Source organism: Coffea arabica, chromosome 5c (assembly GCF_036785885.1).
Source record: "Coffea arabica cultivar ET-39 chromosome 5c, Coffea Arabica ET-39 HiFi, whole genome shotgun sequence".
Taxonomy (NCBI): domain Eukaryota; kingdom Viridiplantae; phylum Streptophyta; class Magnoliopsida; order Gentianales; family Rubiaceae; genus Coffea; species Coffea arabica.
Genome location: NC_092319.1, coordinates 6,564,453 through 6,592,267, shown reverse-complemented (window position 1 = coordinate 6,592,267; position 27,815 = coordinate 6,564,453). Strand labels below are relative to the sequence as shown.

Genomic DNA, 27,815 nt, shown 5'->3' with positions numbered 1-27,815 from the left:
GCAAAATGTACAAGAATATATGGGACAGTTCTCCATATTTGTCTGCGAGGAACAAATTATTTTAAAGGTGAAGAAAGTGTTCACCTGATGGAGCGCACAATCAATGCATAGCAAACTTAAGGCTGGACATCAAACCATGTAAACTTAATCCTTGTTCCCTCTATGTCTCCAACAATTCAACAATTCAATGACTTCCTTTTTGATATGCTTTTGAGCATCTCTTTGAAGGTTTCAGGGCTAGATGAGATTCTCAGCAAACCCTGTTGACTATACCCGAATTCTTGTGGAGACTCATTGAATAAAGAGACAATCGAAGGATGGTTGATGTGCTGTATAGGTAGGGAGATTCTCTCCATTACCTCTTTACTAGTTCCGATTAGCAAAGGAACATAACCTTTGCGAGCAATATTTTTGTGTTCAACCTCATTTTTGCTCACTAATCTTACATAAGTAGGATACGGGCTCTTTCCTCTTTCTGTCATGGTGCTTAGTTAATTATTTTGCTTCAAAGCTGTTTCTTGTTTATAGCACAAGTGATATAGGCATCTATGCAACCAATGTTTGAAGAAAGGTTGTCATCTATGACTTTAAGAAAGAAAACAATTGGTTGTCTTAACCAATGTTTTGAAAATTGGATCGGATTGGCCGGTTTGATCAGTTGAACCGCGAATCGGTCATGGCACCAGTCTAGTTCTATACTACAGTTGACTTTGTCAGAAAACCGGTCAAAAACGATTAAACCCGTGAGAATCGTCGAACCGGTGATTTCTGATTTTTTAACTTTCTTCTTATTTTTTTTTAAGTTTTGGAAAACACAGCTACCAAAAATTGAACTCAGACCTTTGTGATGAAAGACCAATGTAATAACCATTGTACCATCACATCTTATGAGTTTTTTTTATGATAAATCATTTATATAAAACAAACATCCATCTTTCTTTTCTCCGTTTATTCTACGAAATCTCATTTTCTCGTGACTCTTTCTTTCTAATTTTCAACTCTTTCTCTCTCTCCTCTTTTCTTTTGTCACTTCCTTTTTAATCAAACATCTTTAGTTTTAATTTGTTGATATTTTTTTTCCATCTTTTAATTTTATTTTTATCCATCAAATTGAAAAAAAATTAAAAAAGAATTATTTTTCTTAAACCCTAAAGACTAATTATTAAATGCTACAATCACTCACTTTTATCTCTTTTTTGTTTCTTATCAAGTTTGCATTTTTATTTTCGATTCTCTTGACTTCCTTTAAATTCCAAACTTCTTTTTTTTTTAATTGCAATTTCTGCTTCTCAAAAACGTAAATTAAAATTTAAACTCACAATATATAAATTCCCATATACGTGAATTTTGTATAATTTCAAAATATTGTGGTATATTTTGGATTGAATTTAAGATTATTTTTTGGTAAATATAATTGAGATTGAGATGAAATTTATTTGTTTCAACTTATAATTTAAAATTTTATTTTTGAAAATCCAAGTTATTCGAAAATATTAAACTTTTTATTATATAAAGTTTTAAATGAGTCTATTGCATGTCTTATTTTGTGCACATATATATTTATATAAATTATTTTTTAAAAAATCATTAAATCATGATTGAACCTGTCCGATTGGTTGAATTTTGACCCGAATATCTCACCGGTTCAATTAACGGTCCCAGTTTTAAAACATTGGTCTTAACTAGACAAACATACGTTCTCACAGATTTGGAAAATGGTCATTATGGTCGGCATGTGCACTGTTGAAATGATCTTTTCGGTCCATTATCTTCGAGGTCATTTTCCATTTTGTTCTTTCAATAATTTAAACCTTCATTCTCATGAGAAATAGAGTCAGTTCCATTTGAAACAAAAAAGAAAAAGAGCAAAATAGGGAAAAAAATACACATACATGCTCCAATTGATATGCAGTGACATATAAGGGACAAAATTGGAAATGATTCTAAAGATAATTGACCAAAATGATCATTTTTAACGGTGCACATGTTGTGCCCATGACTAAGCCAATTAAAATTTTTTTAATTTTCTATTAGAGGTTCTAAATTTACAGCTTTTTACAAAGACAAATAATTAAAATGGGCATAATGATATATAAGGGATTAAATTGGCCCAAACTCTAGAGATGAAGGATCAAAATGGATAGTTTTCCTAAAGGATTTGATAGCATGGCGCTGTGTTGAGGTTTGTCGTTACTTGCAAAATGATTTTGTCAACTTTTACCTAGAAATTTAACTTACATCACTTCATATGAACAATCAAACATAAGATTTTCTGGGGAAATTTTGGAGTTTATCGAATGTTCAAGAGGAAAGATAAGATAACATGTTAAACTGTAATGACCAATCCTTTCAAGACGATTAGGTAAACTTTGACATGTAAATTTTCTAACCACTATTGCGTTATTATAGAGAGAATAATTTAATGCACTTCTATAGTATGAATAATTTTTTTCTTGTTTTATCCATCTCCAAAAAATTTATTAGTTTAGATTGTGAGAGGTGACTTTGCATTATAAAGTGTCAAAATGGGTGATTTGGGCAGATTTGGGTTGGATAAAATGGGTAATGGGTATAAGTGAGTCAATCCATTTATACCCATTTAATTAGATGGGTATAAATGGATAAGTCAAAAAAAAAATTGGATAACCCAATCACTCATTTATAACCTATTTATTTTTATCTTTCTGTAAATTCATTTATATTTATTTTTACAAACTAAGTTATCAATTTATACCATCCTTTGCATCCATCATTAGTTTTAAATATTTATTTATAATACTCAATAAATCTAATTATCAATTTTTTCCCATTTGTATTCTATGTCGCAAAATCACATACTATTTAATAATTAAACTATAGGAATATAAAAATTTGAACTAAGTACTATAAAAGTTAATATAAAAACTTAATCCAAAAATTTTGAACATCTAACATTTTTCCGTGTGTAATTTTAAAATTTCATTTTGAAAAAGTAAAAAAAGAGACTAAAACTTGTCATAAATTGGTAATGATGAAAAATGAACAAGTTAACAAACTAAAAGAAAATAAAATGATAAGATAAAACCAACAAATAATAATAATAATGAAACAAAAGTAGTTAACATCATGACAAAGTGAAAAATTTGAAAAAAAATGGGTGAGGGAAGAGAGGAGGTTGCGGGGAAGACAATTCTAAATGGGTTAATTGAATTTGATGTGTGAGTATTATTAGGTAACCTATTTATACCCATATGTAAAAATTTAATATACCCATACACATCGCCTTTGCAATTTAATGGTTGAGTGGTGTTCATAATATGATAGCCACTTGAACCTTTCAAGATGCTTGGTTTTAAGCCCCAACTTATGCGAATAAATGTGAAACAATCCTTTTTTATTTCTTTTTGTGCCTTTCAATGCCAATACGATTGAAAAATGATGCTAGAGAAGAAGAAGAAGTGAAGCAGCCAGCAGAACTGACTAACCACGATACATCGGTTTATGGACATTGCTGTGATTGGAATACAATGCATCATTCATACCTCGTAGAATTATACCTGAATCTTTACCATGTCACTGTTGACAGGCAGGCCAGTGACTTTTACTTATTTCATTACAAAAAGGTGACGATGCCTGTTGAATTGAAACTAAAGTCACTTTATCTTCGAGCTTTCTAATTCAATCATTTTCAATCTTGATCAAGAACTCGTTACCCTTCACCTAGAAAGAGAGGACTCTATACAAGTATCTCCCCTACAATACCTAGTGAAATGCCATACAATGACAAAGACGGTTGAATTTCAAACCTTACCTAGGTATGCCATACAATGCCATAGCTAGTGCAATGATAGCTTTTGAAACCCTCTTTTCTAGTTTGATTACTTTTGCATATTATTGGAAGATTGCTAGCCTTTGTGACCTTGAAAACAGCGATCAAGAGCAAGTCATACTTGTCTTCGAAAAATATCCAATAACCTTTCACACAAAAAATTCATTAACAGCCCACGACGATAATTGTCCATGACCCACAAGTGCCTGAATTCTGGCATCACAATCGAAATTGCTTCGTTGAATCTTATAATATTGAAAGTCACTTTTAATCGGAGCCACGCATGTCGAACAAAAGGGCAAGTATGCGGTAAATACTTAAATACCGACTAGGAGGTGTTTACCGCGCGATGCGCGGTATAAGTTTAAAGATTGCCTAGAAAATAAGGAGGGATTTTGTGTGCGACAAACTCTTGGTTGTTTATATACCTATTGTTTTTTTGGTTTGTGTTGATTGCATTTTGATTTGAATAGTAAAAATTGATTTGGAAAGTGGAAATTATTTTATTTGGATGTTTGGCTTAGTTATATTTGTGGTAGTATTGCGATAGCGACAGATAATTAGTGCAAAAATGAGAATTATTGTAAAATAAATAAGCATGTAATAAAGGAGGAATGTAAAGACAAAGAAAATAAAATAGGAAATGTAGTTATAATACGCAGGAATTATGATTAAATATACATAGTGAAAAGGCATATTAAAGGCAACAGTGATGTACGCAAAATAAGCAGAAGGTCAATCATTGATGTTAAGGTTGTTCATGTTAATATTCTCAGCATTGAAAACTTCGTCAACTGAGTAGGATGTGATTATCTCATAAGCTGCACGTTTCATGGGTCTGAATTTGGAAGGAGAGGGCTTAATGTAGCACATGAGCAGTTTTCCTTGTAAAGTATGCGCAAGGTATTGAGCAAGATCAACGCCCTGTTGTAAAAAAATGATGGAAGAAAACTGTAACGGGTTTAAAAAAGAAGCAAGAAAATATTTAGTTTGAAAAAGTGTCAGTGGTTACTTCTTGTTGTAAATGGTATAGTTCCAAGGTTGAATACTGAATTAGCTTCTCTGCTTCAATATCCATATCAATAGCACATAAAGATCCAGTTCTATCAATAAGTAAAATTGCAATGAGAGCTCTGCAACGAAGAAATAGGCAGGTTTGCAGTTAGAAATTGGAAGCAATTAAAGTTGGTGATGAAAGGAAGCAAGAGAAATTAATAATTATGTTTACCTAGGAACTAAATCTACGTTAGAGTGGCAGTGTTGACATGTAACAGGCAAATTGCTTGCAATTTTGCTTGGATAGTAACAAAGGGGACAAGCTATATAAGTTAAGTTATGATGTACATAATCCAACTCAACAACACCTTGAATCCAGGCAGTCATTGGTTTCTTTGAGAGAGAAGAAAAGGTAGAAGAAAGAGTCAGGGGTTAAAAAAAAAAGGAAAAAGCTGTGGAAGTGAATGTAAAGTACAGTATATGTAAATGTAAATATTGAAATAGGAACATTACCTGTTGAAGAACGGAAGCAATATGAGTGATTCGATTATGGTTTACAGGAGGAAGAAGTATGCGTGGGTTAGTGTAACTGCTCTCATTAAGCATTCGCGCTAGGATATCGGCATGGGAATGATGCCTATGATAAAAGCGAAAGATTTAAGTTGTTATATAATAAAGGAGATAATAATGCAAAAAGTGGTTAAAACATTCTACCAGGATTTTAAGTTGATTGTTTGTTGAGCGGTCGGAGCTACCAAAATCACCGAGGAAGGGTGAGTTGAGAGACTCAAATCTGATATATTTGGCAAGAATAGGGTAAAAGTTATATAGGTGGCGGAGAATTTTTTTTGGAGATGATAGAAGTTTAGAAGACTCTTTAAATATTAAAGGTGAAGTAAGTGAACACAATGATTTGTTGTAGCTTTGATTCTTATGGCGATGATAATTGGAAAAGGGTCCTCTGCTGCTGCAATAGCAGGGCCATAATTTTCTTCAAACTCATCTTGCAAAGTTAATACCAAAGGTTTCATGCTGTGGAATGAATAACAATAGAATACGTTATTGGAAATTTGCACGATTTTGAAAGAACGAAAGTGGAAATTAGATTGATAAGTAAATGTTTTACTCTTGATTAGCAATCACATAGTCTCGAGCTACACGTGGTGTTCCTTGACCACGGACAATGTTGTTAGGTAGAGCATGAAGTATAACTCCCATGACAGCTTAGGAAAACGGAAGAAAAGAATATATTAAGATTATAAAACAATGTCAAGTAAGTAAGATGCGGGGAAAAACAAGTAGAGGATAATGATAAACTTACTTATTAATTGTTCGGTATCAGCAATTGCGTCCAGCATAGTAAATGGATATAACTGAAAATATGAAGGGAGAGAGGGATAATCGAGCTGTTGAATTTGATGAATTGATGTAGCTTCAGTAACAATCTAGTAAAATGGATATTCGGTAGGAGGAGAAGCATCGTGTAGTTGGTGAACAGAGGCTCCAGAAATGTAGTAGCTTTTAAATGGCAGTAGTAATCCAGTAAGGCGAGCAATCATGTTTCCGATAGCATGCATATTAACTTTTACACCCTGATATTAAGAATTGTTAAAGGTGATTAGTCCATAACTAAATAGTCATGAGTTAAAAACGGAATTAAGCATGTGTTACCTGCGAATCAGCAAGCACAAAAGTGCGAAAGTTTTGTTGGAAGTGCGAATTGTTTTTAATATGGCTAGCTTCTATAACCTGGAGAGCAACTGTCCAGTTTGATGAACGCGGACGAACAGCGGACAGAGGGATTACTACAGGGTGCATTGTAGGATACTCTATAATAGAAATGTAAAAGAATTAAATGGGTGAAGTATAATCTATACGAGTTAAAAGGGTGAAGTATAATCTATACGAGTTAAAAGGGTTGCAGAAAAGATAGAATTGGAATAGCAGGAATGGATATGTTAAGAAGGAGAAGGAGAAGGAGAAGGAAGATGTTGGTGTTAAAAATAGAATCAGAGGAAGGAAAGTATTGTAGATTGCTGTTTTGTCCTTGTATGTTTTGGTGGAATGCATACAAAAGTGAAATGGCTAGGTACTTAAGACACCGTGGTAAATTTATGTTTGAAACATAAAAGTATAGAATTTCAAAAGATGATATGCATGGTGTCATTTTCGTCCAAAGGTAAAGGTGTAGAGCTGTAGCAAGGACCATTATTGGTGATAAAGTCTTCAGAATCTGAAACGTTCACGTGTATTCATTGTTAGGTAGTGAAAAGTACAAAATGTTGATGATAGGAATATCTTCAGAGATTTAGTAAATATTTTGGACGTTTGCTGAAATTTTTTGCGAAGGTCTGACAATTATTGGAGCATTTTAATATCGGTATTGATAGTTATAAATTTAGTATTCACTTAAGCATTCGGGATAAAGGAGCTGCATAACTAATGGCGTACTTATGTAATGAGGTGGAATAAAACCGAATAGTATTATTGGAAGGAAAAGGTTCTAGTACATCAATGGAAGCATTTAAAAAGGTGCAGAGGCATGATTAGATGACTTAACAGAGGTTAATTACAACTTTAAGCATCTGAATAAATGCTGAAAGTGTAATACCATGGAAATAGTTTTTCGACTCCATTATAATCAAATATTAAAACAGCAAATGTGGTCTGTGATTCTGGAATAAACACAAGAGTGTCATTATGCTGCAATTGATGTTGAAGAGCGAAGCTTCTCCAGTTCTTTTTCAGGTGTTTCCCTCTGATACCAATCTCTATAATGTTATTGCCAGTTTTGATAAGCACGGTGGGAGTTCTTTCACTGTTGAAGAAGTGAGCAGTGAATCTTGGAATTTTCTAATAATTGTTAAGAAAAGTTAGAATGGAAAACGGACATATAAAAAAAGGCTAAAGAAAATAGATGAATGCGTATATAATAATAACTTACCATTGAATTTGGTGTTGCTGAATGGAAAATTTGATAAAAACAATGGAAATCAGTTATGTTTTGAGAAAAGTCTGGGTTTAATGATGAAGTGACATCATGGCGGTTAACTGATAAGGATTAGGTAGCTGAGGCCATTAAACAGATAATGCATTAGAAATAATGATAATTGAAATGAATACAGGAAATGGAGGAAAACATATACAGGCCTTGTGTATAGGTAGCATTATTCTCGAAAATATTTGGGAGTGGAACTGTCTAGGATAAGTAAACTTACTGTTGGAGTTCACAGAAATGAATAACGTCGAAAATAAGATTTCCAGCATGGCGAACCATCAACATATCATGTGTGTTAATGATATTGTCATGGCAATAGTCATCCCATCCTTCTTCAAAGCAGCCATTGGCAATTGTGAGTGGCCATTTTTGCATTCCATATATGAGGATGATTGTGTTCTTTTCATGCTGATGAAGTAAGAGTTGAAACTGGGCAGGAAAAATCTGGAATTGGTTGATGGAGCAATTAAAAGTAAGCAGACTAATAGAATATATTATATTTGGATAGTCTGAACGTTTTTTTTTTCATAAGGAAAGAAAAAGTTCACCTGTCCTCCGTGGCAACATTTGAAGAGAAAGCAGCAAGGGGTTAAGTTGCTGGTTGGTTGGTGGGAAGCTGAGGATGGATCAAACATATTTTGTGCTATGAAAGTGGCAGAAGAAGGAGAAGATAATAGGAGGAAAAGTTGGTATGATGCTATTAATATAGACAACAAAAATGCTGGTAAATTTTGGAATTAAAAGAAAGTAAGAAACAGTAGAGATGGGTGCTTGTCGACAGCTGCAGCTTTTTGTTTGAGGTGTATGGTATTGAATTTTGGTACATCACGTGTTGAATATAGGACTGAATATATAAATATATTTAACGGAAAGAAGAAGAAAGTTTTTATTAGTATTGTTAACGCTTGGCGATGTATTTTTTTTTTAGTATTTTTATGGTGATGAGATTAGATGCTTCTAACTTTTTGGTGATAGCTGGGTTATGGTTATTAGACTGGACGGCTGTAGCCCTTCCTGATTGGAGATATTTTTGCATGAACTGGATGAATTTATTGTTGTTTTTATTTATACTACAAATTACTTAGCTTGATCTGCTTTATTTTACATTTAATAAAAGGACCCCTGCTGATTGCATAATTTTGTTGTTTAATAAATAATCGTATATCTTAGGAGAAGAGGATCTTAAAGGAAGTCAGTGGTGATGGTGCTGGCGATGTATGTATCTTGTTAGCAGTCCATGTAATTATTTGTTGTTACATTTGCATAACTTTGTACAAACATGAACATAAGTTGGCTGTACTTTGCAGGATTTCAAGGGCTAGGGGTTCAAGATAATGGGTGGATGTGATAAGCAGGGTTTTGTCATGAAATAGGGAGGTTTGCCTCCTGAGTCTGTGTCTCTTACTTCGTAGAGGTTAGAATCTTCGTGAGGGAAAAAATGATGTAATAGGTATTATTGCAATTTGCAGTCATTTGATGAACTGTATATTTAACTTGATTAGGGACCCTATGACCTGGCTAGACTCATTGATATTGAGAAGCCAAGAATGAGAGGTTTATAAAAGGCTTCGAAAATTAGAAAGCTCTTCAATGTGTTAAAAGAAGGGGATCTGAGAAAGCATGTCAATACACACAGGAGGACGGTCACAATAAAGGTTGATGAGTTTTTGATTTACTGTTATTATTTACTGCATTTGTTCCTTTTCCAAGTCGAGAGCAGAAACACTCTAGCGCGGATTGTTGCTGAGTTTGTATCAATGTTTACATCATTAGGTAAAAAGGCTAGCAAAGCTCGTAAGATGCAGAGGTTGGTTGCTTCATTGATATTCTAGAGAAAGAGAGCAATAATTGCTCAGAAAAAGAAGAGAATTGCAAGGTTAAGTCTGAAGGAGCCGAGTATCAGAAGCTTCTTGCTAGCAGGTTAAAGGAGCAGGGTGAGAGAAGAAGTGAGAGTTTGGTTAAGAAGAGGTCAAGGTTAGTTGCAAGGTTGAAGGCCTCTATTGTTGCTTAAGTTATGACCATATTTTTCATGTTCATGTGTGCGATTTGTATGCTTACATTTGAGAAATTTTTGCCTAATACTTTCTTTTTTTTCCCTTGTAATTGATTTAAGCTTTGGAAGAAGGTTCTGTGAAACAGAGCACAGCATATTATTTTTGTTTATCTGAAAATTCGAATTGCAGCAACCTAGGAGATATCAATGGTGATTAGATAAGCTGTTGCTATAAGCAATAGAAGCCGCAATCTGAATGAATGAAAAAGTTTTAGAAAGCAGCAACGGAATAAGTAGGTCTGTATACAACTAATAATAAATAAAGTTGACTGTTGAGGATAGTAGATGCGTCGAAAATAGCTGGTTCATTAATACATACGTACAAAAGAAGAGGGTTCATGAAAGAATCAACGACCCTTGTAAGAAACTTGCCAAAATGTAGGAGTGCAAACCATTGGTAAGGCGCATGTATCTTATGAAGACAAAAAATGAATAACTCTGCTCTAGGTTAGTTTCGATTTCTTGGCAGAGCTGGTGGGTTCATCTGGAGAGTTGCCTGCGTTGAGCTTGTCCAATTCATCAAATTTTTCAGAAAGACGCATGCGAGTCTTTGAAGGCGCAGGATTTTGCTCTGGAGCAAGTTACATAACAAAGAATTGGTTAAGAAATAGCAAGTAAATAACAGTACATGAAAAGAGAGCATATGTAATTAAAACATAAAAGGGTAAACATAGAACAAACTTAAGTAGTCTTAAAGCTAGTGAGAATAATGCAAATGTCTGCTCTGTACCAGCACTAGGAATAAGGTTAGGACAGAATAGGTATTAAAAACATGAGACGAACTTGCATAAATAAAAAGGTTTCGTTTTTGTACAGGACGCTGGCACATAAAAACTAAGAAAGAATATCATTTTTTATTGAATGCATGCTGCACAAAATACTTGAGGCAAATAAATGGAAGAAGAAGGCAAAATTTGGAACTAATATAGCAAATTGAATAGAAGGTGAAACGGCCTAAAAAACAACAGAGTTAAGAGTTTGGACAAATCTACACGGTTGTGGTAGTCATTTTTTTGCTAACTATGTAAGAGGATTTGTTGCACTGAACAAATGTAATTTGGGAGCAAGGACTTTTTGGAACTCTATACACCAGTGAAAGTAAGCACAAAAAAATTTAATATTGCACTGAGGGTAATCACAACATACAAATTTGTGGTTCTGCTGCAAAACTCAGATGTACATGAGTAATTTTAACAACAAGTGCTAACGACACTTGTAAATCCAACCACACCATTCTATGCATGCTCTAAATAGATAGATACAACATCTGCAATGGAAAAGCAATGACAAAGCATATATATATTTTAAGCACAACTGAAATAGGATTTCCCACTATCATATATAACTTCAATGGATAATCATCTGTGTTAAGAAGGCAATAGTAAAGATAAAAAGGAAAAGCAAGAAATAATACGTATAGCTACTCGGTGAAAACCAATGAACAGAATATAACTTGAAAATTAATTTAGAGCTGAGCTGCAAAGATACTTGGGGGGAAAAAAGAACGTAACATAAAAAAGTTGTAATAAGATCTATTCTTGTGGACCTTTCCTGCGTTTTTCCTGAATTTATTAAATAGAAATCGAAACATGACATAAATGCAAAATAAGACTATTAGTAGCAGCAAAAGTAAATAATTAAACAGGAAGTAATCGAATAAGAAATTAAAATTAAGTTTAGAGTACGCGTGCGCTTACCTGTATCAGCTAGTTCCAGCGTTGGGGATTGGTCATTAAGCAGTGGTAAATCATTTTTTTGTCTCGCTTACTACTTGAGCTGAACTGGTAGCATGATCAGCTTCATAGTAATATATAACTGTGTAACGTTGCCTAGCGTCTGCTAGCTGCGCTTGGACTGGTTTTATATGAATCAGAAAAGTCTTTGATTTCAGTTGTTGATGAACAAGGCCAAGAGGGAGCTCAACATTCTGAGAACAAGAGGGAAAAAAACATCAGTAATGTTGTAATAGGGCTGTCAACAACTATTTGAGACAAAATAAAACCTCATTAAAATGCTGCATTGCTTCAATGGAGGTGAATGTTAAAAGCTTCTTAGCTAGTTCTCCAAATATGGAAGCTGGTATAGCTCTACTGTCATCAACTAAATCAACATCAAAGCGACATCTGGAAGTATAATAAATACTGGGAGAATTAGTATTTTGGAGAATTTATCATCATACACGATCAAGAAAGATTCACATAGCGATGACTTGTGAACTATCACCTTGGTACAGCTGGTTGCTTCTCCTTGCACGAGTTGCAAGTAAATTCAACTTCATAATCTGCTGCTGTGGCTCGATAGCAATTCTTACAACTCATATACCAGTATTTTTGGAATATGTGTTCAAAGTAGAAGCGAGCTCTCACCCAAGTTGTCTGCAATATTAATAATGATAAGAAAAAAGATGTAAATATGGCAACAGCAAATTGTAAAGGGAAAATGGGAAAGAGTGTTTTAATACCTTCTGTGATGGGTTAACATTGCAAATTAAGGTAGCTTTCTGATCAACTGTGAGAGAAATTGCAGGATTATACCTCATGTAGTCTCTTTTATCAAGAACATCCGCAATCATTTTAGAATTTCTAAGTGCCTTGTGCAAGGAGAAAAATGTAGAGAGGATGTAAGAAGGGAAAATCATCTGAAGTTGAAGTTTTATGAGATAGAAACAGGTCATTGGAGTACAATATACCAGTTTTTCAGCTCTCTTGCTTCCTGTATAGGCGGATCAACAAGTATGACAGAATCAAACCACAACACCTATAGAAAAAGCATCAATGTTATGACAACTGATTCTGTGAAATGTATATATAAGAAGGCGAGAAAAAAAATATTTCAATGTATAAAAGGAAAAAGTACCATTGTAATTATTGACTTTAATTCGACGTGCAATAATGACAGGATAGCTGTTGAGGTTAGACAGTAGCTGCTGTCCTTCATTAGTAAGAAAGTCATCCCATAAAGACAGCAATACTGTTTGACATCTGTAATGATTATTAATATAAATAATAAGTAGGTAATAACTTAATTCAGATTTGCAGTTAAGATAAGAAATGAGATACTCACTTTTCATCAAGAAGGACAAACTTTTGAACATTTGATTCTTTTGTGTTTCTATTCAATGTCTTCCTATCTAATGCAGCAATCACAACACCTAGCACATCTGTAAAGAGAACCAGCATCATGGAAGAAGCACTAATAACAGTGTAAGTACAGCAACATTAATTTATCGAAAGAGTTACCAACTGATTTATTCCTGTCATCCATGTGATGCACCTAATCAGTAAATTTTGTATAGTTAAACTTCACAGGCATGATTTCATTGGCATCATCATTTATTTCTTGAATGACAGTTTTAGTGCTGATCACCCATTGGATAGTAAGCTCAGTTGTCTGAAATTTTGCTGGGATAGGTTTCACTTCAGCATTCGTGATCTTGTATTTTTTGTAAACACGTAAGAGCGGACTCATTTTAGGAATATCAGCATTGAAGATTATTGCTTCTACTTTTGATCCCTGGAACATAGAAGCAGCGAGTATAGCATTAGCTAAAAAACAGGAAATTTTGTTATTACAACCATAGGAGAGAGAGTGGGTACAAAGGCGCACTAACCTCTGTATCATAGAAGATAAATTTTTGTTTTTTTGTTGGTGTTCCCTTTGAGTCAGTGATCTGCTGTTTTTCCTGAACAGTGATGATGCAACTCCAATTTTTCATGAAAGGGACAATGTCTCGGATAGGCAGCAAGTTAGCCATTCTGTATGAAAATCAAAATATACATAACTAAGTATTAGTACACAAGTTAAGTGTAAGAGCATATTCATTAAAGAAAGATAAAAATGCATGTGTACCTCATTCAAAAATATACTTGAATCAGATAGAATCTTGAAATTAGACAGAATCTTTACTGCTGAGTCAAATGAAAGATTTCATTAAAGACAATGTTCCTAGTTCTGCAGTCAATCTTTTTCTCATCAAAAGTTCCAGGAATAAGAAGAACTTTAAGGTCAGCAGCAGTTCTAGCTCTAGAAAGTGCAACGTAAAGCTGTCCGTGGGAAAAAACAAGTTCACGCAAATAAAGACCCACATAGTCAAGAGTTTGTCCCTGTGCCCTATTAATGGTTAAAGCAAAACAAAGGCGGACAGGAAATTGAGTTCTTATGAACGGAATCCCATTCCTTTCATTGTCAGAGGTCTGAAGAGGTATTTTTGGGATGAAGACTATTTTCCCAGCGTGAATGCCAAAAACAATTTCTGCAGAAATGATATTCAAGCTAAGCTCTCTACATATTAACCTTGTCCCATTACACAATCCTTCATTAGGATTTAAATTCCTTAAAAGCATAATAGGACAATTTTCTTTTAGCAGCAACTTATGAGGAGGAAGTCCTTTTGGATTCTGCGAATTTAGAAAATCTTCATAGTCACCTTGGTGATGCTGCTCAACAATCCGATCTGAACTGATATAAATTTGAACATTTCCAGGAAATTTGTTTATCAATAGCTCATTCAGCTCATCGACAGAGCTATTTTTGGGAGCAAGGATGCATCTATTTATCATCCTATAAGGATCTTTAGAATACAGCTGCAAATCTGGGAAAACACTCTCAACTAACCTGTTTAGAGTTATAAGTAGCTATAATCAATGAAAGATAGGGTTTAAAAAAAAGAATCAGCTAGATAAAGTATAATTATATGTAGTTGTTAACTTGTTTAAAGATTGATCTTTATCATAATAAGGAATAACTATATCAGGTGATAAAGCGATTTCGCCATTTGCATCTACAGGCTCTCTTCCCTCGCCTATTCTTAATAAGAACTGAGAGAAAGCAGGATCTAACATGGCTCTCATATTCTGCGTGAGTTTCAATTTGTGTAACTTAGACCAGAGAATAGAGTTAGGAAAGCTTGATTCTATGAGGACATGCTTTGTTGCTCGCTCAATAACTGGCAAAGTTTGCCGAAAATCTCCACCAAAAACTACAACTTTTCCTCCAAAAGGCAAATTAGAATCCATTATATCTTTAAGCAGATCATCGAATGCCTCAATCATTTCTCGCTTAGCCATCGATGCTTCATCCCAAAGGATAAGTTTACACTCTAAAAGCAATTTGGCAACACTGCTTTGTTTGCTAAGTTGACAAGCTTTATTCTTTGAAAAGTCCAATGGTATCTTAAATCTTGAGTGCGCTGTGTGTCCTCCAGGAAGAATAGAAGCTGCAATGCCAGAAGTGGCTACAGCAATGGCAATGTAACCCTGTGATCTTAATGTAGCAAGCAACGATCGGTATAAGAATGTTTTTCCGGTCCCTCCTGGACCATCAATAAAAAAAGCTTCACCCTGAGTAGAAAAACATGCTGCAAGAATCAAGTCGTAAGCATTTTTCTGTTCAGAGTTCAATTTGAGAGGGAGTAAGAGATCCTCTGGAGCAACATGTAAACCTCTTTCGCTTTCGATCTCCTGTGTCAATCGTTCATGAAAAGGAGAATGGAAATCATTTGAAGTTAATTGGTAATCAGTAATTCTTTTTCCCATCTGCTCCAACGATCTGTTAATATCCTGTAGCGCTCTTGTTGTGATCTCTGAAGGAGTAAGGACAGAAAATGAGCATTGGTGCTGGTAATCTGTTGAGAGGTCATGGTGAAATTTTTCCCACAGTAGTTCAAGATTTACTGGAGAACAATGAACAAGCAGAGTGGCAAATAGCAATCTTAAGGAAGATGGCATCTGGAAGGCCACGGCTTCTTGGAGTGTATCATCTATGTAAGTATCAGATTGCAAAAGTCCTAATGCTAAAGCAGCTCCTCTAAAGGAATTCAGCTTTTGATCAGCAACCGTCAAAATATCATCAAAAGAAGTTGGCCCATGAACATGATTTAGAAGAAGTCTTGAGTAGTATCTTTCTCCATCTGCTGGACTAACAGTAACCATTCTACCTATCACGTTTCGATGCTTCCTCTCAGTCTATCTCTTATATTTAGGAGACCAAACAAAAAATTGAGGAAAATCCTTGTAAAGACATTTAAGGTTCTGTGCAACCACATTTGTTTTGTTCATATGGAAAAATTCAGTCAACATGGTTTTTGAAAAATCAACTTTGCTCAATAATTGCAACAGATCAGAGTTTTTATCGAAAGAAATAAACTGTTGGTCTGGAAGATGGATCTGAAGAGTATAGACCGCTAGAGTTATTTCACTTAAGCGGAATTCAAAAATGCGCCAAAAAGCCTCAGGAGGTGAAATCCATCTACCTTGCTGAAATTCCTTTATTTCATCAGTGTCATCAGGGGCATGATGTGAAACGACCCTAAAACTGATTGAGTCATGGCCTTTGAAAACATACTTATACATGTACTTCACCAATTTAACAGTCGAGCAAATTTCTACATTGATATGGCAGTCAAATGTAGCTAATTGCATAATGTAGATAAATGAATAGTATTACAACTGTTATTACTGAAGAGTTGGGCTTGTAGTACTTTTATTACCCCGTTTCCTTTGTTTTCCTTAGCAGGGGACGACGCGGGGAACTTTGGGACTCTGCCGCTAGTATAGTTAGGTTGTTTGTAATAGTGAGACATCTAGCATGTTTGTTTTTGTTTTGGTGGTTTGTATAAGAACCCTTCTTAGGGTCTATCTTTTGCTGGTTGTGGTTATAGTGTATTAGAGTGGTTTGACTCGAGACTTTTGAAGATGTAAATATAACTTTTGGGATTGTATATATTGTATATAGTGCTCTTTCGATTTATCTAGTTTTATTGCTTTAAGTTTTGAGTCCTGGCGCGAGCTAGGCAATCAGTTAATGTATCCCAAGGCAATCAGTTAATTTTTGGTTCGCCTGCCCAGCTATCGCCGGGACTCAGTCGCTCACTACAGTCCTCAAATGAATTACAAGAATAAACCTCAAATATTACATCAAATTCTCCAATGATTACATATTACAAATGCAGCGGAAACTGATTCCAATCGTGGAACGTATACTTACATCCATATCAATTTCAAATATTTATACAAGACCAACTCATACATAAAATAGATCCAAACTTAAACTGTACACGATATAAGCCATCCAATCACGTGAATAAGCACTCCAAGCTTTTCTTCGCCTTGAGCCCTGTGGGGGGGAAATATAAAACATTTTTTGGGGTGAGCTAAAAGCTCAGCGAGTAACCAGAAAATCATTAATCAAATCGGTTTCACAATAGTTCATTTCATTGATGTCATGGTTCAGAAATCAGATGTACGTATTTTTGCTCTCGTGAGCCAGTGAAATCATTGTAATGTTTTAGAAGTTCAATAAGTAACTGGGGGTAAAAATGTAATTTTGTTACAGGTCAACATTTGCACAGTGAGAGTAAAACAAAAGCAGAAAATGACACCACATGGTAATTCCACAAAGCTCAATGAGCTAAAATCTCAATAAGGTTCCGAACATGAAATTACATAACAAAGCCAACACATTAACCATCAATAATCAATAATTCAAGAAACATTTACAATGGAAAGCGATAGTAACATTCATGAAAGGATACATTCATTCTCCTGACATTTCCTCGCTCATTTGGTCATTCATTTCATTTCATTCACCCCGTCCCTGGCTTTTGGCCAGGCTCCACCAACCTACATAGGTAATACTCGAGTATACCAAACGTTCACCCAAGTTCCTAATCGCCTGACCGAGTCCGCTTCTGGCTCAAGACGACCGGTAACAAGGGGCAATGGCCAGTTCAGCCCAAAAGGCTTACATTCATGCGCAAGTAACATTTCAATCGAAAATTTCACATTTATCGAGGTCGAGTGCGATAAAGTACACACTCGCCTCGAAAACTCGTTTTGGAAATCATTATAAGCGCTTAACACGTTATCAACCAAAATACAAGTCATGAAGTCAATAAATATAGGAAACAAGGCACACTCACATGCCAGTACGCATGATATGCAAGAAAACATTTCAAAAGTAACTTTGGAAACAGTTTAAAAGTAAATAATGTAAGAAACGGTTCATAAATAACTAATGAGCTTCATTTGCTTTATCAAATGTAGTCAATGATAGGGAATTTCGAGGACGAAATTCTTTTAAGGGGGAGAGAGTGTGAGTGACCCTAAACTGTTTCCAAAGTTATTTATGAACCGTTTCTTGCACTATTTACTTGATTGCATATCACGAGTGCTTGCATGTGGCCCATGACATGTTTTGGCTTAAATGAGTACTTGGAATTCGTGTGCTGAACACCAACGTCTCCACCTCTGTGTACTGTTCGTCTGGAGCAAATGGCTCCCCCTCTGATTGTTTACTGTTAAATGTTTGTTTGGAGCGTTGGGTGTTTAAGTACAACGATTTCACTGGCTCAAGAGAGCAATAAACGTACATGTGATTACCGATTCATGACATCATTGAAATGAACGATTGTGAAATATATTTCATTACTGATTTTTACTGGTTACTCGCTGAGCTTTTAGCTCACCCCCAAAATGTTTTTATTGCCCTCCACAGGGCTCGTGGCGAAGGAAAGGCTTGTAGTACTTGTTCATGTGACCGGATGAGTTATCTCTTGTACAGTTTAGATTTGGATTTATTTTATGTACGACTTGGGCTTGTATCAATATTTGGAATTGAAACGGATGTAAGTATACATCCCACGATTGGAATTAGTTTCCGCTGCATTTGTGATATGTAATTATTGGAGAATTTGATGTAATTTTGATACCTTATAATATACTTTTACTTGTTACTCAAAACCATTCTTAATCAAATATAATGTAGCTTTGTGAGTGGGCTCTATGAATTCCTACAATGACTTGGATGATCTGATTAGCTAGTCAAGTATTTGCATGCTGAAATTGAGTACTTAATATCATGTTTTAGCCGAGTAAAAAGTTGGGTTATGACCAATTAGCTGCTGGAAATTCTGTTTAGCCGATGACAGATTTATTGTGGTGGAATTATTTGCCAAAATTACATGTTATTTGTTTTATTTCATGTCGGAAAATTTTGATGGTGGGCTCTATGAACTCCCACCCTTGGATTGATGATGGATATAATGCTAGTTTAGTGTTTAAATAGGTAGATTAATGATACCTAGCTAGTCTAGACTCCAAAAGATGCATCGTTCAAAAAAAATGTTCAGATTTGCCCTGTTTTAATCGCAACCCTTTTTGCAAAATTTTGAGAGTTTCATGACTTGTATATCATGTTGATATGTTGAATATATGGTGTACAAAGTTTCATTGAAAAATATTGAGGTTTGGTTGGTCAAATAAATCGATTTAACAAAGCTAGTAAATCTGGAACTATTCCCGAAATGCTCTGACCAGCTTTCGTATTTCGGCCATAATTTTGAACTCCGATGTCGAAATCGAGTGCCGTCAGCGGCATTTGAAACTAGACATTCCAACCTTTCCGACGATATAAAATTCACATTCTGGTTCCATGTATGTGAGCCAAACCAACTATTTTAAGTCGGCTGTTCTGTTTCTCTGCTTTACAAGAACAAAATGCTGAGGCTGCAACTTGTGACTCAAATTCGAGCTAGTTGTGTTCCGAATTTCAAAATGATTTCTTCTGTGAAATTATAGCTCTATGAATGTATTTTCCAACGCCTTAAACCATGCCAAATTCTGAGTTAATTTGAGTGATCTGTGATCAAAATATGAAACCTACTCTGTCCTTGAAAACCCTGATTTTTTTAGACAGATTTGATGCAAGGTTTGGCAAAGACTTGCTAACTGAATATTTTGATGCTAAACACTTACCAAATGCACCATGAACGTTCTTTAAGTTTTGCCTAAACAAATGAACCAGGTTTGGAGGAATGTTTCTTTGACCAAATGTCTGAAATGGAAAAACAAAAGGTTCAAGGCAGTTTTGTCTTAGTATTTGCGAAATTTTAGGTGTTTGATTGACCACCTTTCCGAAGTTATTTTTCCATGAAATTTGGTAGAGGAACAACCCTTATATGGTAGTATTATACTGCTAATTATGGTGTTATTCCGAGACCGATTCATGGGTCAAATAAATTACCAAAGTTCGAGACTTGATTTTGGAAAACCCTTGTTTAACAAGAAAATTTTAGTAACTTTGAGCTACCGTATCTTGGTGCTCAAAACTCCGTTCCTCATTCCGTTTGTTTTGTTATACTCTTGAATTACAACACTAATAGAGTTGCAAATTTCAAAAGCTATTTCCAAACAAGTGAATTTTGCCGAATTTCCAAAGTTGGCCAAAAACTAACTTAAATCTGCCTTATGAACCAAAACAGTAACTTTGAGCCCATTTTGACTATCTTCCATTTAGAATCATGAAAAAGTGTATTCTAGGAACTTTTAGCATTTTGAAGGAAGTTTCCAACGGTACCAAGTTTTCCAATCTTTGACATGTAAAAGGTGAGCTACGATTTTTCAAAGTATTGCATCAAAACTGAAATTTTCCGTATTCCAAGGAAATGGAGTTTTTCAAGTACTCCTTATTCCTTCGATAATATTCAAATGTCTTATCCTTGAATTTCATGATGTAGACTTAATTTCTCTTGTACCTTGAAACCCCGCTTGAGAATTTAGATTTAGGATAATTAAGACTTGTTCACGAGATTTTTCCTAAGTTTGTACTATGACACGATTTTCAACAATAGTAGGAATTGTAAATGATAGACTATTACTATTCGTTCAGGCGCACGCGAGGACCTTTAAGAGGATCCGACAGAGGACACTTGAACTTCAAATTGAACCTATTGCCCTTGTTTGACTAGGTGAGTGTTCCATATAGGAATACGTAATTGAGTAAGTCTAGGACATGCTCATTTCATGATCGTTAAGTATTTACCATACTCGTGCCTATTTAAGAAATATATATATGCATTGCATATCGACATGAATTGGTTAAATGATTAACCCTATCAAATAATCTTGTAAACTCAATATGTGCTTAGCCTGCTTATTTTATGCTTATTTGGTTAAAGTGCTCTTGTGACTCGTTATGTGACAATTTGGGAAATAAGTTCCGATCCATCGAAGTGCGCAGTGTGTACTTTATCACACTAGCCGTTCGAGTGGTGAAGTGTGTGAAATATTTTCTAATGAATCTGTGAATCTAAATGTGGTTGCGTCGTTGGAGTGAATCTCCTCGACTCTTACGTGGTAAAAGTGCAAAACGGCCAATGGCGGCCTATTAAAATGACATATGTCTACCAATTAACCGTAATTACCACCGTTTACCGTTTACCGTTTATCGTTTACCGTTAACCGTGTTTACTTACCGTTTTCTAATCTATGTGGTTACTGATTATTTGATTATCATAAATTATATGCTCATATGAAGTTGTCCATCATTGTTAGGCGAGTGTGTACTTTATCTTCCTCGACCTATTCAAATGATGAATTTTACTTTTGTCGAATTACTTTGTTACCTGTGCATGTTGTAAGCTATAAGCTGAACTTGGGCCCCGCCTCGGTTACTGACCTACTCGAGGCAGGACTGGGCTCGGTCGGGTAGGTTGGAACCCTGGACAACCGTTTCGGTATACTCGAGTATTACCACTGGAGGGATAAGGTGATGGCCAGTCAACCGTGGGGATCCGGGAGTTATAAGGTGTAGATGACCGACAAAGTTCCACTGGAACACCGTATCCTTTCGTGCTTGCTTTACTATTAATAATATTATTGCTCTCCTAGTTGGCATTCTCGGGTAAGACTCCTCATGAGCATTAACCTCTGAGATGAAGCAATCCTTGTAATGTTCTTCTAGTCGGACGAGCCACTATTTGTTTGACTGAAAATTTATGAAAATGTATTTATATGGCCATTCATTCCAAAAGTACTAGTTCTACATGTGTTTTGAAGGTAGCAATTACCCATGTAATGATTATCACCTCATGGTAACATGCCATTGTGTAACCCCGAATCATGCATATGATGTGCACAACTTACCTGACCTATTTGAACTGTTAGAGCGTCTTGGAACCTCACTGGGCTGTGTAGCTCATCCCACGTTGTGGTTTTCTTTTACAGGTTCTGACAACTGAGGAAGACTTGAGATCTACTTGTACTTTAAGCATGTAGTTTGAATTAAACAATGTAGCTTTTGTTTCGGGTTGCCACTTGAAGTTGGAAAAGTGTAAACCCTGGATTTGTATGTGGCTTGTATGAATTTGTTACTTGGCTTGTAAGGATGTATTTGAATTGTTTTTTTTTTGTTTCTTGGGTTGTATTCGGGAAGATATTTTAAGAATCGACATTGGCTATCTTAAGTCACCGTTATCTCTGAAGTTAATGTGATTCTAGAAACCGGCCTATTTGGAGGGAAACGATGTTGTAATAGATTAGGTTATACTTCGGAAGGATTTTTGCTAGCTTGCTTGCGTGAGTCCTGGCGAGAGCTAGGCAGTTAATTTCTGGTGATCTTTATAATTTATGATATAATTAACTGATATAATTGCCTTGAAATTAACTGATAATGTAAATATCGGCCTTGGGATGAAGTAATATTCATAATATTACCGATATGATTGCATATCCAAAAACTGTGACGACCCCACTTCTCCCAAGGGCGAACCCAAGGGTATCGGCGGGCCGCCTGCCTAGCTCGCGCCAGGGCTCAAAACTTAAAGTTCGAAAGAGCACTAAAAACAATATATACAATCCCAAAAGAGTTATAATTACATTCTCCAAAAGTATCGAGTCAAACCACCAAAACAAAAACAAACATTCTAAATGTTCAACTATTACAAGCCAAACTAACTATACTAGTATACGAGCCAAAAGTCCCCGCGTCGGCCCCTGCTAAGGAAAACAAAAGGAATGGAGTAAGCTATATGCTTAGTAAGTAAACAGGGGCGAAAACATAAATTTCACGTAACAGTTACACAATAAGAGTAAAGCAAAAGCAGAAAAGTAACATCACATAATAAGGATACAGGTGGCTCCAAAGCCAACTCATATGCCATGCGTGATCTCCTGCCGACACTCCGTCGACTGCAAATAATAGTCCGTAGAACTTCACTTGTACACCCACCGACACCTTATCACCCTCACTGGCCAGTCACCTCACAAACTTGCCCCGGCGAACGAAATCACAAACTTGAGCTTGAGTCACAAGCTCGGATCACAAACTTGGTCACCTTCTCGGTGAACCGGATTCACAAAATTGGTTCATAAAATGAACCTACAAACTTGGTGACCTCAGACTAAGTTGGACTGCCTTCGACCAAGCCCTAACCGGCTCGAATAGTCCAACCAGGTCAAGAGTTCGCCCCAAACTCACAAACTTCACAAAATTATTCAAAATCACAAACTTTGTAAACTTCACAAACTTTATTCGAAAGTCGCCCCGAGCCACAAGCTCAAGGGTTTTGGTTCCAAAAGGTTCATATACATATGCCAAGTACAATTATACATTCAAATTAGGGTTTAGGTCGAGTGCGATAAAGTACACCCTCGCCTAAGTGCCCTTTTCACATATCTCAAACACATAGCAAAGAAAACACACCAAACCGGCCTGAATACTTACACAAAGTACAAAAGTAGTACAAACGTGAAAATCACTTCGTGCGTGTTCGCTAGTAGGGCCCACCAGCTCCGCCTAACTCACCACGATCTGAAATAGAAGATTGCATCACATGATGTCATAAACGGCCACTAACGTGCCCAAAACAAATAAAATAGCAACATCGGCACACGCAAGTACGGAAAGGGCACACGCACGCGTGCGGAAACGGCAAACGGCAGATTTGATACTCATTTCTAGTTCACCCATAAGTTGAGCTACGAATATCGGATTAAGGCGGATGAGATGCCAAATCGAAGCTTAAAGGATGAACAACAACTGTTATGAAGACATCCAGAACTGAAACTGGAGGCTTTAGTCCCAAATGAACCAAACACAATCACTTACGAAATCTGGCCAATGCACAAATGGTCAGTTTTGAGTACGAACTGTTTTCTATGCTACGCATGGTCAAAAGAGCTGAAAATTGGCAGTTAGATAGTTCATTCCAAATGGAACAACTTTCATGAAGGTCGGCAATCCAAATTCGGAACGGAAATTGGTCATCAGGACCAAAACAGATTTCTGGTCATTTTCACGGGCAGGCCTTGTTTGTTCGGCTATATCTCAGGTTTTATAAATCCGATTCATGAAATTCCAAGGGCGTTAGAAAGCTCTGATATAGGGCTATAAGTTTGGTGTTTTGGTCAGAAGCCCAAACAGCTTGTAACTCAGTCAAATGTGAAGCCAAAGTTCCAGCCATAAACTTTCCAAAAACGTACTAGAATCACAAACCGTATTTGACCTCAATATGCGGTAATGGCACCAAATTCACTACGGTTATCGGATGGGGGTGTAAGACCCACCGTTTCGAAGCTAAGGAACAGGGGTACAACAATGTAGAAGGCCACTCAGTCCAAATCCTAGCACAACTAGGTCAAATATGCAAAATACAAATCCAGAATTACCAAAACAGGTTTGCAAATCACATAAAACTGTAATGACTATAACTTAGTCTATACAAGTCCAAATGCTGAAATTCCAAAGGCATATGTTAGATAAGACATCCAGCTACATTGCATCAGAAGACACCAACTTCAAAATCCAAACTAATTCCAGTCAAAATAGCCAAATACCAACGCAGTTTTCGCATTCTGACCAAAGCAGAACAGCTACAGTAATTTCGTCATATCTCATTCTACATTAATCCAAATGACCTGAAATTTTTTAGGCACCTCAAACACATCAATACCTACAACTGTCATGTTTTGAGCAAAGTCAAATTCTGCCTCTAACCCTATGATCCAAAACCGGACAGAATTGGGGATTTAGGAACCCTAACTTTTCAATTTTCACACCAAATCCAAAATTGGTTGCATTTATCCACATTTCACACTCACTAGAGTCATTATAGGCTATTACCATTCATCATATTCAACCACACCATCATAATCCAATTAAACCAGAAAAATCATCATAAAATGGAAAACTTCACCAAATCACTTCAAACCAAGATTAAAACCAGAAATTTCAGCACTCTTATCACTAATAAGCACAACATAAGCATCATTAGGTGTAGTAGGGTGTTTCAAGCTTCACTTACCAAGAACCAAGAGAGAGGAAGATGTTGGGCACCTTAGACCTTCAAACAAACTTCACCACAACCCTTACTAGCACTAGAAGATAAGATTTTATGGAGTGAAATCTAGTCTAAGCTTTTGTTTATGGAAGATTGAAGCTTATGGAAGCTTGAGAGATGGAAAATTTCCTCCCTTCTTTGAGCTTAGAGAGCCGGCCACCAAGGAGAGAAAAATGGTGAATTTTGAATGATTTTTGAGATATTTAACCTTTGGTCAAAAAAGTCAAAATTGTGAATAGTAATTCTTAAAGTCCAACCAATCATATTGTGACACTTGTCACACTCATTAATGCATTCTTATCTTCCTTTTCTCTCTCACATCACTCACTTCACACACTCTACTTATCTCTTAACACCCGATAAATTTTACACAGTATCCGGAATTTAACCTAATTGGCCGAATATTTCCGAACTTTTCGCACTAGTGGGTCCCACGTCCGATATACGTTCTTAATTTCTCAAAAACTAACTAATACTAGAAAAATCATCTAAAAACTCTATTTACTCAATAAAAATTATCTGGGAATTTTCTAATAAAGAAAATGTAGGAAAACGGGTTTTCAATCTTAACCGGAACTGAGGGTTTAAATCTTAATCCCTACTTAGGGTTTTCGAAATACTCCCAAAACCAAACGTTACCGCCCAATTAATGAATATATCAACGTAGAACGAACTGGGGCCTCACAATCTCCCCCACTTAGGACAATTTCGTCCTCGAAATTGCAATCAACGAGCTAAGGGTTGAAAAACTCGAAATAATCAAAAGATCAAAAGGTGTACATATATATACAAGTCACGCCAAAATGTACGCAATATAATGCACCATATACACCAAGAGACATTTCAAGTTAGACAAAGTCAAGTGCAGCAAGTACTATAGATGCAGGTATTAACATACCACAAGTAAATGACATGTAGGGACAATACAAGGGCAAATGAAAGAAACGCGACTTGTCGTCCCACACTCAGTGAAAACCACCCTCGTCCGGTTTCTTACTCCACTTCCCAAAGTGCCCGTTGATCTCTTGTACTCACTCTAGCCAGACAAAGCTTGTTCATGTTCCCCAAAATGCAAATCTCAAGTACTTAGCAGCGCCTCAACTCTGGAGTACTCAGGCACAAGAATCCGAAATAAGATAATTCACATCTCAAGCTGCAGTCCCAAGAGTAAACTATCTACAATCGAAATTCCTACCTGACGAACCTACCTATGGTCCTCAGATACCATGAGAAAGATTTAAGGCCTATAACATTTATGATCCATAACTTATGCTTGACCGAGCATCTAGTCCTTCATACTTATTCACCACTTCATCCAGGCTCACCCCGCGCAGAGACCATGCGAAGCAGCTATAGGTTTTATCCCTCAATTGCTTAACTTTCAAATAAAATCAAATCCCACAGTCCGGCATCCTAAACTTTCAGCCTAGGATACACTACAGAGATCTGAAGCCTAAGCTCTGATACCAACTGTGACGACCCCACTTCTCCCAAGGGCGAACCCAAGGGTATCGGCGGGCCGCCTGCCTAGCTCGCGCCAGGGCTCAAAACTTAAAGTTCGAAAGAGCACTAAAAACAATATATACAATCCCAAAAGAGTTATAATTACATTCTCCAAAAGTATCGAGTCAAACCACCAAAACAAAAACAAACATCCTAAATGTTCAACTATTACAAGCCAAACTAACTATACTAGTATACGAGCCAAAAGTCCCCGCGTCGGCCCCTGCTAAGGAAAACAAAAGGAATGGAGTAAGCTATATGCTTAGTAAGTAAACAGGGGCGAAAACATAAATTTCACGTAACAGTTACACAATAAGAGTAAAGCAAAAGCAGAAAAGTAACATCACATAATAAGGATACAGGTGGCTCCAAAGCCAACTCATATGCCATGCGTGATCTCCTGCCGACACTCCGTCGACTGCAAATAATAGTCCGTAGAACTTCACTTGTACACCCACCGACACCTTATCACCCTCACTGGCCAGTCACCTCACAAACTTGCCCCGGCGAACGAAATCACAAACTTGAGCTTGAGTCACAAGCTCGGATCACAAACTTGGTCACCTTCTCGGTGAACCGGATTCACAAAATTGGTTCATAAAATGAACCTACAAACTTGGTGACCTCAGACTAAGTTGGACTGCCTTCGACCAAGCCCTAACCGGCTCGAATAGTCCAACCAGGTCAAGAGTTCGCCCCAAACTCACAAACTTCACAAAATTATTCAAAATCACAAACTTTGTAAACTTCACAAACTTTATTCGAAAGTCGCCCCGAGCCACAAGCTCAAGGGTTTTGGTTCCAAAAGGTTCATATACATATGCCAAGTACAATTATACATTCAAATTAGGGTTTAGGTCGAGTGCGATAAAGTACACCCTCGCCTAAGTGCCCTTTTCACATATCTCAAACACATAGCAAAGAAAACACACCAAACCGGCCTGAATACTTACACAAAGTACAAAAGTAGTACAAACGTGAAAATCACTTCGTGCGTGTTCGCTAGTAGGGCCCACCAGCTCCGCCTAACTCACCACGATCTGAAATAGAAGATTGCATCACATGATGTCATAAACGGCCACTAACGTGCCCAAAACAAATAAAACAGCAACATCGGCACACGCAAGTACGGAAAGGGCACACGCACGCGTGCGGAAACGGCAAACGGCAGATTTGATACTCATTTCTAGTTCACCCATAAGTTGAGCTACGAATATCGGATTAAGGCGGATGAGATGCCAAATCGAAGCTTAAAGGATGAACAACAACTGTTATGAAGACATCCAGAACTGAAACTGGAGGCTTTAGTCCCAAATGAACCAAACACAATCACTTACGAAAT

General features: G+C 36.3%; 1 long non-coding RNA gene and 1 pseudogene across 1 annotated transcript; both read left to right on the top strand.

The window, feature by feature from the left end:
* Window positions 1-8,565: 8,565 nt before the first annotated feature.
* LOC113689116 (small ribosomal subunit protein eS6-like) lies at window positions 8,566-9,813 on the top strand (annotated as a pseudogene).
* Window positions 9,814-18,632: 8,819 nt separating this feature from the next.
* On the top strand, window positions 18,633-22,090 carry LOC113691050 (uncharacterized). The gene is made up of 2 exons (XR_003448536.2): window positions 18,633-20,599; window positions 21,858-22,090. It is a non-coding gene; the product is annotated as an uncharacterized lncRNA (long non-coding RNA).
* The last annotated feature ends 5,725 nt before the right edge of the window (window positions 22,091-27,815 follow it).